Here is a 14,704-nt window from a genome sequence, read left to right as displayed (position 1 = left end):
GAAGAAAGTCATTTCCTAACTTTAAGTTCTAGAAGAGATTTTTCACAGGAGTCCTCACATGACTGATTTTGAACAACACAGTACTCTCCATAAAAGGTTTTCTAAACATGACCAGTTTTTATTGGTTATCTGCCCTACTCAGAGAGACTCATTTTGGAAACCCAATAGGAAAAGGAAGCTAGCTGTGTGCAATAAAAATTGTGTAACTCTTGACTTATATCTTACTGTAATTTATATTTTCAATAATTATGGACTTACACAATACAAGTTTTATAATGAATTTATTTTGTTTGTTATAATTAGCTAAGATCTATTGAGTTCTCGTTAAGAGCCAGGCAAGTGCTAAGCCCTTTTTCTGCATTGGTTCCTTTAATCCTCCCCAAAATGCTATGACACAAAGATGATTATTTCACTCCTTTTACACCTGAGAAAACTGAGACTGATGGAGGTAAAGAATCTTGCCCGAGGTTACACAATTTGCAAGTCATCATGAAGTTTGAAGCTGAAGGACGCTCAAGATTATCCGCCAGACCCCTCACCACTGTGCAAATCCTCCTCACACACTTTCAGACAGACCGTATAAGAACTTCAACTAAGCATCAAATGAACGCAAAAGTGTATTGGATTTGATCCGAAAAGCAAGTTGGCAGCCAGCACAGATTCTATATCATCCATTGAGAATTTTTTAGAAGTAAGTTTGTGGAAAAAGAAAGGGATGTTATTTCTGGTTTGCTGGTGGCGAAGACTGAACAGCCAATCAGGGCACATAAAGAGAAGTATGAACACTTCATTTGAAAGTGGGGTCAGAAGCCTACTGGACTTCCACTCTGCTTCCCTGGAAAGTCAAGCAGATGGTCTCTCTTGTGCTTCAAAGTTCCCTTCCAGAGTTAGAGCCCTGTGTTAAGATGTCTGATCTTTGTTTCCTGATCCTTGGTTACAGCGCAGGCAGTCATATCAACAAGCTGGCGAGCATCCTTCTGCCTCTCTAGGATGCACGGTGCTGTGTACGTTGTTAACCTCCAGAAAACATGTGATGATTTTAATTGATTCTAAGTCTCAGCTTTGTCATCTAAAAAATGAGAAATTATTATGAATGAGAAGTAGACCATAGTTCTATTCTAACTTCTAAGATTATATGACGCTACAATCCAGTCTTTTCCCCGCAGGAAACTTAACAAGGTTTTACAAATTTCTTTTCCTCAAATCTAAACAAAATATTATTTTATACAGGAACACCCTAAGGTCAAACACCTCTCTTCTTTTGCCTTTTCTCATTGAGACTTATTTTGGCAAAGGGATTAAATGCAAAGGCTGTGGGTACCACCCACCTATAACTGTGTGTCTTGGCAATTTATTTAAGCTTAATGCCTCAGTTTGTTCATATGTAAAATGAATCTAATAATAAAATCTACTTCATAAAGGTGTTATAAATTTCAAATGAGTTAGTAGCTATAGTGTGCTTAAAGACATGCTGATAACCTAGTAAACACTCAGGAAATGAGTTCATCAGTCTTGAAGTCAACCCTCCCATTCTTCTCAAGATGTTATTCTTAATGTATACATTGTCCAGTCTCCCATCCTCTAAGGTTGTGACTTTTTCCAACCTGACTTACAGATCACTCCCTTCCACATCCAGAGTCCACCCAGGCATCTCTCTCCAGCCACTCCAACAGTAACTGGAAGAAAAATGTTTTATAAGACTTTCCCAGATATTAGGACTTCAGATGGATAACTCTTCTGGATTTTAAATTCACTGCTTCTCCTCCACCTCCTTCGCCCACTTGCAAATACAGTTACCCTTCATGTATGTGGCACAGCACTTATTTTAGAAGGCACTATTTGCAGATGGGGTTTGAGGCCAGTACAAGAGTGAATTGCCATCCTTTCTAGTAGACTTAATTTTTACGTGCAATTACAAGAACATCAGATATCATCAACACACAAAAGTGTGAATAAAACCACAGTATGTCTTCGTCTTGAATTAGAGAAAATAATTATAAATTTTATCTGAACAAGGAGCAAAATGTGTTGTGTCTATTATTCTGTCATTCACAGGTACTGTCTTAGAAAGGCAGCAGTAATCTTTGTTCTAACAGTCTTCCTCCCTGGACCTAATCACGTTAAGTCCTATTAAACTCTTCCTTCCTAAATCTCTCTCTGAGATGCACTCAGAGTACATCATATGACTCTCTCCTGGCATCTCTCACAATCTGTTTCATATTAAAGTTCTTTATGCTCATGCCTGTCTTCTATACTACATCTTTTGGATTGGGAGGCCCTGGAGCTTGATTTGTCTTTGTATCTCCAGCAGCATCTCGCACACAAGGCCTAAACTACCCTAAACTCTCTCCCTCCAGCCCCCCCACCCCAACACACACACACACACACACACACACACACACATACATGGTCCTGTTTCACTCTTCCAGGCTTTTTTATTCCTGTTGCTTTTGCCCCATATGCCCTCACCTCCTACCCCCTCTACATGGTGGACCCCGCTTATCTTTCAAGCCCAGCTCCTATTCCCCACTCACACTCACCCTCCTCAGTCTCACACTCCTCCCCCAGGATTGCACAGTGAGTAACTCATGGTATTAGAGTTTTTCCATACTCTTCTGTCCACCCAACCTGATTGTAAAGTCCCTAAGGGGCAGAACTCTATCTTCTTCATCCTTCTACTCCTTACAGCAGCTGTCATGGAGCCTCACTCAGGGGACAGTCAAAAATATTTGTGAAATTGAACTACCTTGAATCCTTAGGACCAACTTCAAGAGTAAATGCTCTCTTTAAACAAGTACTCTGAATTTCTCAGGTAACTTGCTGGAAGAGTACTAAGGACAGTTTGCCTGTTCATATATGTCACCCTATGGCTTCGACACATGAACACTGAGTTGAAGATAAAGGATGAGCATGAATCAACAAGAAATCCATTCCCAGAAATCTGACTCCACTGTAGGTTGCACAGCCCAGTGGCAAAATGAGAGAAGAAGGAAAAAGACCAAGCCTGAAGCTCATATAGATTCAATAGCAGAAGCTTAAGAAACACCACAAAATGATCCACATGTTGGTTTCCAAGAAATAATTGGTCACCCTTACAGGAGAAGCCCAAGATGCTGTTCCATGACAGGGCGTCAAAGGGGATCAGAGGCCCTGAAGAATCTGTGTTCTGTGTCCTCATTAATGACACAGGCCCTCTTGGAACACTGGCTTCTCAGCCCCACAGGTAGTAGCTTTAACTCCCCCTTCTGAAAGGTCTTCAGGAAGAAAGGCATGATTCATTGCCCAGGAACGGAAGCTGTTCCCTTGTCTCCAAAGCATGATATTAACCTTCCATTTTAGTGTGCACTACAGCTTAAAAAGTCTGCCCCAAAGCCATTGACAGCTGGACAGATGAGTTTGTAATTCTTTACTTGGATGAAAAGAAAAGGCTGTGTGAAGTTTTCAGGTGGAATTTCCACCCCTGCCCTTTTTGTTTTATTGGATTAAAATGGTCTCGGTGTTTTCAGAGAGGGTTCCTCTTAAGAAGATGCAAATTTATACCATCTTTCTGCACTCTTAGGATCACTGCTTAAAATCCTGCTCTGCTTAAAATCCACACTCTGCTTCAGTTACACACATGTAATTCTTCCTGACCTAGATGGAACAGAAAACTCACAGCAAATTGAGAATACAGATCGGCCTAAAAGCTCAGGAAAGAAAGCTAATGGTCTGCGTGTCGTTCCCACACACGGGATTCCTGGGAACTTTTTTTTTAATTGTGCCTCCTTTTAAAAGGAAAATAAGCTATTCTTTCATTTCTTATTACAGTCTAGGAAAGATCAGCACCTTAAGGGAGAGATTGCAATACTGAGAGACACATGTGGAAATCACTTCCTTGATGGCAATTTCCTGAACTGCTTTCAAAAGCCCTTTTTTGGCTTAAAGAGTCCATGGAGCCCTTTTAAGATTTTAGATAAAGAAACTGATCAGTTTCATAATGTTGTGATGAAATTAGAGTCCATATTGCTTAGCTGGAATGACTTTCCACACGGTAGCTATCCTTCTCTTAGAGATGGGCTGTGATTATCTGGGGGGAAATCTCCTCTCCAGTGGATTTAAAAGGAGGCAGAAAGGGCATGGAGTAAGGACAGAGGTTTGAACTTCGTTTGCAGTAATTTGAAGGTTTGAAGAGACTATCCCGACTCCCTGATCATGAGCCCTGTTTTGATCCCCACATTCAGGGAAGTCATTTCAGTGAGGGAACGTCTGGTTTTCTCTCCTCATATTTAATGGGAGGTAAACACACTTCTGTTTCCCGTATTCTGGAAGCTGTGGGGCTGAGGAGTCGATGCATGATAAGTCCTGGGCTCTACATTTGACAAAACTCTTCACGCTTTACCCAATCCCAGAACTTTTTTGACCTGATGGCAAATAAATGCCACATCAGTTCTCTGGTCACAGGAAGTCCAGTGCAAATGGATGTAGCTAAGGGACTTGTCTCCACTCGGAGGCTAGGTCTCCTCACAGACCACTGCCTCCCTGGTATGAAGAAGGAGCACATTTCATTTTGGTGACTGTCACCAGTTCCCCTTGCTTGGAAGTCACCAGCTTTAAGCAGTTCTGCTTGTCTGTAGGGAATGTCCTTCCCAGTGCGTGAAAGAAGAAAGGAACTTCTGTTAAAAATGGCGATACGTGCATTAGCCATTGAGATTTGTCAAGGCAATGGTCATGAAGTCATGGCCACAAATGACCTTCATAGGTCATATGGGCATTTTTGCTTTTGTGGCCCCTTTCTCCACAGACAAAAACTATTAAATAATATATTTTGCAAGTGCATTGTTATAAAAATGCATATATTGCTATTGTATATTAAAAATTTTATTCAGTCTAAAAGTTTACTTTTTTTCTTCTGATTTAATAAAATAGATTAAGATATTTCTATGGGTCCTTGAAATGTAAGCCCTAGGCCCTGCACCTACTGTGTCTACTGGGTAAGTCAGCTCTAATAGTAACTACTTTTCACCACTTTGATGATTCCGATTTTCAAATCTCATCCTCAGAGTTGGCTGAGAGGAGCCTTGATTTCTTTCAGTGTAAGATGACAGGGCTTGGACTTCCTAACCTACATCATCTCATTGACTCTCGCCCTACCAGGGTGGAGTAAGCATTATTATTCCTGTTTTCCACAGACTCAGAGGTTTTAAACAATTGTCCCAAATTGTCACCGCTGGTAATTGACGGTGTTTCTCAGGAAAGGGAAGGAGAATCAGGAATGACCTATTACCCGGTATTGGGCGTTTCACACACAACCACCATTTGATTCCCACCAGCCCTGTGAGGTGATGTCTGTATTGCCCATCCAAGCTGCCAGCCGGTGGCGAGCTTGGCCAGGGGCGAGGGCATGGGCATCACAAGGACGAGTCAGGAAAATCTAATAACAAGAGTCAGTCTAAAGCTTAAAAGCAAGACTCCAAACAAGAGACTAAGTCAAGGGCCTCAAGATGGCTGGAGAATGGAGTGAAATAGGAGCCTGGGGAAAGTGAGAAGGACGATGGCCTGTTGCTGCAAACAGGCCAGCATGCCCAAGGACCCACGTCACAAAAGTGTAAAGGCAAGGTACATAACGTCATCCCCACTTTACAGCTGAGGAACCTGAGGCACAAAGTGCTTATGTAGTCTCAGGTCACACAGCTAACACGTGACAAAGCTGCATTTGACTCCTAAAGCCATGTTCACTCAGAACAGACATCTATGTAGAGGCCAAGTCTCCATTCTGAGCTTTGTCAACGGCCTCCTAAAAAGATACCCCCTTCTTGGGCATCTCCATCCCGAGCAAGCCATTGCCTGAAAACTTGCCAGATTGGTCTCTACGAACTTCAACAAACATGCATGTCCCCAGTGTAATACTTTTGGATCAAACTCATAGAGAAAGCATGCAATAACATAGCCGTTGTCGACATTCTATGCTGAATGAATCCACAGAAGCTACGGGAAAAGGTACGCTTTCCCCTTTACACCTTTTCAAAGAAAAACTTGGGAGAAAATGGAGTCCTAAAGAGGCAGAGAAACCTGACCATTCGGTCTGCAGTAAGGAGAGAACAGGGAGCTTGGGCATTTTAAGTCATCTGTGTGTTATGTGTTTGACATTTCCCAATCAATGGAAACCCTCAGGATCCCTGTTTCTGTTGAAGGAACTGGAGCTAATCCTGGCTGGAGGGAAACAGTCTGAATGAGAGTCCATTGCAGCTGCCTCCCTCCAGCCAGCTTTTCCGAGTCCGAGTGGCCAGCCGCCTGCTCGCAGCACAGAAGGGAGGGCGCTGCATGAGTGGTGATTAGGGTGGGCCGGCCAGAGCTGATGGCCGTGCAGAGCCATAGCACAAAAACTAACCATATATGGTCTCTTCCATTCCTGCCAACAACTGATTTTAGAAATGAAATCCAGTTCACCGGATTCGTTTCCTAAAAATCTGAATTTCTTTTATAGAATTTTTAAAAAGCATTTCCCCAAAAGCTACATCCAGCCTGTACCTGTTCTTATAGGCAGTTTTCTTAAAGGTCACTCGCATACCTGGGCGATTGTCATTAGAGCTTCATAACCATCCAGGAATGTATCACCTGATTGGTTCAGCCATTTAATTGCAAACCCAAGCAGAGAGAGGCCTTTTATCAAGTCTCTATACACTGTAACTCAGCTAACAGGCTAAGCAATCTGGTTTAATCACTCGAGAGCTGTGTCACACCTGTAAATGCACAAATGTATTTTTCACAAGTCACACAAATCCCTGGAGGCTGGGAAGAACCTTTTTCAAGAGCCAAAGGAAGATACAAGGCTGTGTTCTCAATCGCTTTCAAGAGAAGTGGCTTCTAGCCTCTGTCTCAAGGCTCCTTTCTTTACCATAATGGCTTTTGAGTAGGGTTTCAGAGGAAAGTTGGGAGGAGAACAGTGCATTGCCATCACAATGCTAATTATGAGAGTTTGAGAGCACCCTCCCAAACGAGACTTTGAAAAGTTGGTGCTGGCCCATTCCCCTGTCTCCGTGCAGGACAGAACCCTTTAAGGGGTCCTGCAAACCAGGCGTTCCAGCTCCCCTGAAACCTGATGCTCATTTACGTAAGCATTTAGTACACATCTGCTAGCATATGTACATCTCAGCCTTGGCATTTGATCACGAATACAGGCTGGGAACACTTAACAGCACTAACATCCACATAAAATATTGAGGAGTCCACCACCAAGAAGATCTGCGTGCAGTCTTCTCAAGGCAGTTGGCTCACATATGCTCAGCACGCCTGACGCTGTGTTTACTTGATGTTCAAGTTGGGATCCAAGTTCTAACAGGCCATCCAACGCCACATTAACTTTTCATAAGGAAAGCTTGTTTGTGTGTGTGTGCGCGCGTGCACGCGTGCGTGTGTATGTGTGTGTCTGCGCTTGTGAATTCTGGAGGAATGAAGGGGAACTGAAGTCATAGTTGACAACATACGAAACCCTCAGATGGGTCACAGCTGCTCCAACTGGCATTCATCCCCTGTGCAAGGAATTCTAGAACGTCACATTTTTAAGGAGTCCATTTTCACAGTGCGCTTCGGCATCTTAGAATGCTCTCTTGGAGAGCAAAGTCAACCCTAGGTCACCATTTCAATGTAGTTTCCTTTGTACTAAATCCTACTTTCAAGAAAATTCTTTCCATGGTTCACTGGTGTTTAACCTATCATATAATATCCAGGTTTACTGTGTTAGAAGAAGCAGAACAGTATTAAGCTTTTCCCACAAGCCTGTGATTGCATTTGACCTAGTAACCTGTATTAGATTAACATTTATTCTACAACCGCACAGCAAGCCGTGCACCTTGGTGAGCTGCAGTTTATAGAGGACACTAACCATTTTTACAAGTGGAGCAGGAAAAGGGAATTGAATCTGAGGGAGTAATTCCAAGCAAGTATGTTGCTGCAGCAGTTAAATTGTTTATACGAGGAGTAGGGGAATTACTTCTGACTGACCTCCCTTTTTATCTGCTTAGAAGACAAAGTGCAGGTCTCCATCGCTGGGGCAAACTCTGGGGAATGCAGCTTTAAAATGTGTAGGAGCCATAGGGCCCCGCCAACCCACCAATAAGAAGCAGCTTCAAAGGCAAAGCAGAGCAGGAATGTAAACAAGTCAGAGTCACCGGAATTAGGACATTTTCACAGTAGTCAGGGTTCAAATGTTCTTCCATCACCCCAGGGAAGACCCTCCAGGTCAGGTGGGCCAGAAGTGAAACACGAGTTCAGAATGAGAACAGGCTTTTCCATCATGGATATTTTGATGGAATGGCCTCTTGATTTTCCTCGGCCACAGCTCAGTGTGCGGCAGATTCATTAAGGAACAAGTCAGGCTTTGAGGGAGGCTGAGAATGGCACCGAGGGATGGGTGGAGGCAGCTGTTTGGGACCTCCTCCTCCCAAACAAGGCTGAAGCCATGAGGAAGCAATTACCAGGAAATCAAAATCAGAACTGTCTGAGCATCCACCCAACATAACAGTGGGAGGAGCTCACCCCACATTATACAGTATCATGTAATGAAACCCAATTTATTCTTTCGGTGAACGCCGGATTCACCAACATATCTGTGGTGATGGCTGGGGAGCGTCCCTCCTGATGGAGCCTGAGCGAAGCTGTGTCTAAATGATGGGCTCCTCCAAGAAAGTCCAATTGTTCCTTGAAATGAGGCAAGCAACGCAGCAGTAAAAAAGAGAAAGAGCAATGTCCTTACCCTGGAAAATTACGCAAAGAGAGTGCTAATGTATTCCTCGTCACATCCATGCAACACATCCCCTCCCAGGGAAAAAGATGTGATATTATTTCACAATTCCAGCATTTCTTTGTCCACTTAACTTGGTAACTTTTTCTCTTAGTTTACAATGGAATCCTCTAGAACTTTCTGAGTACTCATTAGTACTGCCTTAAAAAAAGTTTATTAAAAATACAATTACCCAGCCTCCTCTGCAGACATTGAATCAGAGTCGCCAGGATGAGGCACCATGTTCTGTATTGTTAACCACTCCCACAGGTGATTCTGATGAATTCTTCTGCTGAGGACCGATGTTCTAGAACTCATAGAATGTGAAAAAGCTTCCAAATGAGGGTCTGTTAGAGAGGTGTCAACCAGAGCTCAGTCATAGCTATTTAGACCCAGCAGCACAGCAAAAGCTGACCCTGTTCTATTTAGGAATCAGCTCAATTAAAGGTTGATGAAACATTGGCTCCTACACCGCAATCAATAGGTGCAATTCTGCAGCTGTCAATGTCATGTGGTAACTTGGCTCTGGGGTTGCCAACCCTCCAAGATTTTCCTTCCCATTGTCTGTGGAAGGAGGTGGGGCCTGGTGGTTTAGGGTGTAAAGCTGTCACTCCTTGGGGCCTCTCTCCCCCCCTCAATTTGGAATTTGGCAGGTCTTTTTAAGCTGCTTCATTCAGAACAACAGGTATTTCTTGAATTCTCTATAAGGAGCATGAATAACTTCAATAGCCAGACACACCACAATGGGCTGCTTCGTTGTTTTGTTTTCTTTTCTTTTTTGAGGGGCAAGGAAAGAGTAAGGACAGGTAAGGGGATCCAAGGCAGGTGAGAAGGGAGAAATAAAGTGCACCTGGGAATTTTAAAAAGCAGCAGTGAGTGAGTTCTGAGGCTGGGATACGAATGGAATCTGCCCTCGGGATGCCACCTACAAACAGGCCTGGACACAGAGAGAAAACTGTTGAGCTGAAGCAACGCCTGTCAATAGGATGATCACTGGGATGAAAAACGAGTGTGTGCAAACGCTCTACTTTTGAGCCCCTCTACTCAAGCGGGTGAACAGGGGAGATGCCAGACGGCCAAACGAGACGGCTGAATGTAAAGGATGTAATGTGGCCCCCACTCCTTGCTTCACCTGCCGCTAAAGAGCCTTCACCTCATTCCCCCGCCTGGGGGCTTCAGAGCAAGAGAATGAAACAAAAGAAGGAGCTTCTTAGCGAATCCTGCGGCCAAGACTAAGGAAGCTCTTTCCCCCAAGTTCACCTTAATCCCAGGCATTTTCATTCCACAGGTAACCTCGCTCCTGCTAGCTTCCCTTTGGGGAAAAACTGTGAGAAGGACTGAAAACCATGAACACTGATGGTAGAAATAGAGAGAATCTTTTTTGACATAAATCTCTAAGGCTGTGTCATTTCACAAACACGATAAGGATTGCCTCCTGGGTAGACATACGTGCTACAAACAGGTAAATATAGATAAATGTCCATCCACATCTGTATTTATATATGCCATCTTCTACCCAGATGTATCCATATTGACACAATTATGAAGCAGGTGAGTCATAACGGTGGTATGGCAATGAAGGGCAGAGAATCTCAGAATGCGATCTGGAAAAGACCTTACACAACATCCAATCCAACCGTTTCATCTCACAGATGAGGAAACTGAGCCAAAGAGAAGTAGGAAGTAACTTGCCCAAGGTCACACCTCACCTCCTGGTGACTGAATCTGGGCCAAAACTCCCTCCTTTCTCCCTGTCTGTGTTTTTCTCACAGTCCCACACCAACTAGACAACGAAAAGGGATAGAAAACGCAGCCCCTGATGTCACACTGTCAGTTTTAGGGTGAGTCATAAAGCATCCAGAGGAGCCTCTCTATGTGGTGTGCAGAATTTCAAGTTGTCTGCTGTGTATAATGCGTCCATTTAGCCAGAGTCTCCAGTATTAATTACCTCTGTGAGATACAATATGGCATCACGCGGCTTTGGAGTCTGTACCGTTCATTAACCGTTTCCCCATTAACCTTGACTGGAATCACCTTCCCATTCTAACCGCTAAGATGTGTTCTGTTTGTAAGCACTCCCATTTTCTCTTTGAAACCATTCTCATATTCTTATTTCATTGTAAATGGTCCTACTTGCAATAAAGTGCCATTGGACGTATTTACTATTTGCTGCTTAATTTTGTCCTCTTGGAAGGAGACCGATGTCAGCTCCGACCGTAGTTAATATACCTTTGAGCACACACTGTGACCTTTCTCCTGCTCATGCCTGACTTCATTCTCAGATCTCATTAAACAGCAGAAATTATCTCCGGAAAGAGCAAAACCAGAAATGTGCGGGTTTTGTGCTCAGCTATAGAGAAGAATTTGATTTAAATGGCCCCACGATGGCACGCACATAGAAAATAAAAGAGAGGATGAAGCTTCCATGTAAAATGGCCCCTTCTTTCTACAGACTGGACAGTGTCGCATGCCCTGACGTGCATGTGGAGAGGACTGGAGTGATTCTGTGTGCCTGCCTGTCCCACCCATGTGTTATAATAAGGGAAGCCCTTTATTGATATATAAGCTGGTTACCACGTGGTATGACCTATGAATGAGCCTTTGGAATTTACCAGTCCTCTAAGAGAGCCCTGATGGAGTGGGGGAGAGAAAAGGGATTTTTTTGATGAGTAGAGGAATAAGGTTAAATGCTTGAAAAGATCAGGGAATGGAGTCAGCTCTCAAGAAAATCAGATCTGAGTAAGACACTGCAGAGGCCCTGTGTCACATGTGGTTCCCCAAACACCAACCGGGAGGAAAGGTGACCCTGAAGCAAATAAAGCAAACCAAAATGGAGGTGGGTTGGGAGAGGGGGGTAGACCAAGGACAAGTTTACCTAGAGGCAACCCTGCCCTTGGACATTGACCTTGTGCTAGGAGGAGAAGGTAGGGCCGGAGATGTGACCCAAGCCAGGTAAAATGCCCAAGCTCTTCCAACCTCTACCAACCTCCCAGTTCTAGCTTCTGACTCACTGAATTCTTTCCATGAACCCTGCTATCATTCTGAGTGACTTCAACACGGGGGATTCTTCCAAGCCTCTGGCCTCTCAGTTCCCTGACTCTGGCTGCTGAGGAGCACTTTCCTCTGTCCACCTCAGCCGACCACTCCCTTTCTCATACCCTCGACTAGTGATTCTCAACACTGCCCACACAGCTGACTCATTTGAGACAGTTTTTAAATTACAGTTCCCAGAACCCACACCAGACCAGTTTTAATCAGCATCTGTGGAGGGGAAGGAGTCATCAGTATTTTTTTACAAGCTCCCCTAAACATTTTGATATATAGACAAGGCCGAGAACAAGTGACCTGGATATTATTATTATCAATAACTGCCTCCATCACAAATTTTCTATTTTAAGCACCCTATTCTCTGAGAATAGTGCCCAATTTTCACACTCATTCTAGTACCCCAATCCCAAAAAGAGATTTGTTTCAGAGAGAAGGTATCAAGGAAATGTCACTTATTTTAATGGAATTTTAGCAAGTTTCAAGATAATTATACTATGCCCTATAAACATAATGTTGTAAAAAATCTTTGTAACATTCTTTGATAACTTCCTATATACCATGTGATTTTCCTAGGACCATTCATTTGTACATTTGAAATCTCAACCACATGCAATACCCTAGAAGAGGTGTATGTATGGACCTGGACACTCAGTCTTCTCTGTTAAAAAGGAAGCTCCCAAGCTGGATAGAGGTTGGCGATCAGCTACCCTTCACGACCTGACTCGACGCTCCTGCGCCCTGATCACAGCCACCACGGAAGACTATAGAGTGTTAGAGATGCAAGGATTCTTAGAGGTCATCCGACCTGGTGGTTTTTCTTGCAGAAAAGCTATCCTTAATAAAAATGACATCTTATGTGGAACCCTAATGTTTAAGACAAATAAAAGCAGAAAGTCACTAGAATATATTTATTTCATGAGTTCAAATATGCCGTATATATATAGAAAGAGAGAGAGAACATAAGGTATATCGCTGACAACTCTGAGACTGATGTGGTGAACATGAAGATTTGTAGTAATCGCAATCATATTATCCTCAGCATCTGATTTATTATTTTATTTTGCTTTAGTTGCACAATATCTAGAAAATACTGATTCATCTATCTAAGTAGTGGCAAATGGTAATAGCTTTTGAATTGTTTTAAAACAACCTGCCTTATAACTTGGGTTTCTGGTTAACTAAATTCATCCAGAAGCTTGTAAGAAAAGTAGTAGGAAATATCTGTTTCAAAGTTGAATTGCTAGTAGCACCTAATAAATTCTTGCATTTCTAATCATAAAGTAAGAAAGGAAGCATTCATTCTAGCTCTAATGTGATGTTTTCAAGATGTGAGAGAGTCAGTTGTGTGTGCACAAACAAGTCTTATGCCATGAGAAGAGCAAATGCAAAAAAAGCTTGATCTGGCACTTAACTGAGCACGTGCAAATGTACTGTGGTCACAAACACATTTGTGCAATTTTGTGTTAGTAGAGACTTGCAACAGTCATGTCAGAATTTAAGAAACACAGACAGACAGACCAGCACAGAATATCAATATCCCTTATCAAACAACAACTCTCAGATGGAAGGATTTTATTCTGATGTTCATCCCAAATAAGTTAAGCAAATTTTAATATGCCGACGTTCTTAGATATGTTAAAATGTGGAATAAAACTCATCCGAATGTGCATTCTTTTTATTGCAGTGTTTTAAAATAGTTAAAATGTGTTCTTCAAGAGAAATTCAAATGAAAAAGTTGCAGAACTACTAAAACTCTTCCAGGGAACCCTATAGGGCTCCATGGAACTGAGTCTGAATGCCACTCCTGAGGTCCGCATAAGGATCCTAAGTCCAAATAGGTAAATTCTCTTGCCTGAGGCCACACAGGAAGCTTGTGGCAGAATTAAGTTTAAGGCCTGGGTCTCTGACTCCCATTCTAGTGCTCTTTCCACCAGACCAACCGGCCTGTCACAGAGACATGCCCCTCACATCTCTCATCCAAGGACACGTTCTAGACATGAGACCTTAATCCTGGGGACTCAATGAGGGGAAGCCATTTAGATGGGTGTGTGTCCAGGAATGCCTAACTCTGGCTATGAGCACTATTTTCCCTAAAATTGGGGAAATTATAAACCCAAATCTATGCCCTGGAATTAGGCAGAGTCTTCATTTATTTGTTGCCGGAGATAAGATGAGGAGAGCGTGATCCCCCTTGTAGCTCATGGCAGGTGTTTTTTTAATCCATGGTTTCCTACGTTAGAACTTGATTTCCAAGCCGACTGGTGACAGTTATGGCACTTTCCACAGGGCACTGTGTTAGCTCGGGCCGCCATAACAAAGCACTCAGACTGGGGGGCTTAAACGACAGAAATTTATTTTCTCACAGTTCTAGAGGCTGGATGGCCAAGATCAAGGTGTCCACAGGGTTGATTTCAGTCAGCGGCCTCTCTCCTTGGCTTGCAGATGGCTGTCTTCTCCCCATGTCCTCACGTTGTCTTTCCTCTGTGTGTGTCTGTGTCCTAATCTCCTCTTCTTATAAGGACATCTGTCATATTGTGTTAGGACCCACTCGTACGGCCTCATTTAAACTTCACCTCTTTAAAGACACTGTCTCCAAATTCAGTCACAGCCTGAGGTGCTGGAAGTTAGGGCTTCAACAAATGAAATTATGGGGACATAAGTCAGCCCTTAATAGGCATAATGGTCAGTGGAGGTTGCCAGATTTCCTCAAAGAGATCAGAGTGTGAGGGCCAAGATGGCAACACCGTCAGAAATTTGATGTCTCAACGCTCCTCCTCCACCCCACTCTGGGAATGATCTTAGACAGGCCAACGGAAAGGAGGAAAACTATATTCAAACACCTCCCTACGCTGTATTTCTGTGGAGATTAGAGATGGGAGTCACCAAAAAGACACACAG

At 43.2% G+C, this 14,704-nt stretch overlaps 1 long non-coding RNA gene across 1 annotated transcript; it reads right to left on the bottom strand.

The window, feature by feature from the left end:
• Positions 1-264: 264 nt before the first annotated feature.
• On the bottom strand, positions 265-9,024 carry LOC139075623 (uncharacterized). Its single transcript, XR_011526230.1, has 2 exons — positions 8,952-9,024; positions 265-1,069 (listed from the first exon to the last, which is right to left on the bottom strand). It is a non-coding gene; the product is annotated as an uncharacterized lncRNA (long non-coding RNA).
• Between the last annotated feature and the right edge of the window lie 5,680 nt (positions 9,025-14,704).

The sequence above is a fragment of the Equus przewalskii genome, chromosome 14 (assembly GCF_037783145.1).
Source record: "Equus przewalskii isolate Varuska chromosome 14, EquPr2, whole genome shotgun sequence".
Taxonomy (NCBI): Eukaryota; Metazoa; Chordata; class Mammalia; order Perissodactyla; family Equidae; genus Equus; species Equus przewalskii.
Note: the sequence above shows the minus strand (reverse complement) of the source record. Positions and strands in the feature narration are given on the sequence as shown.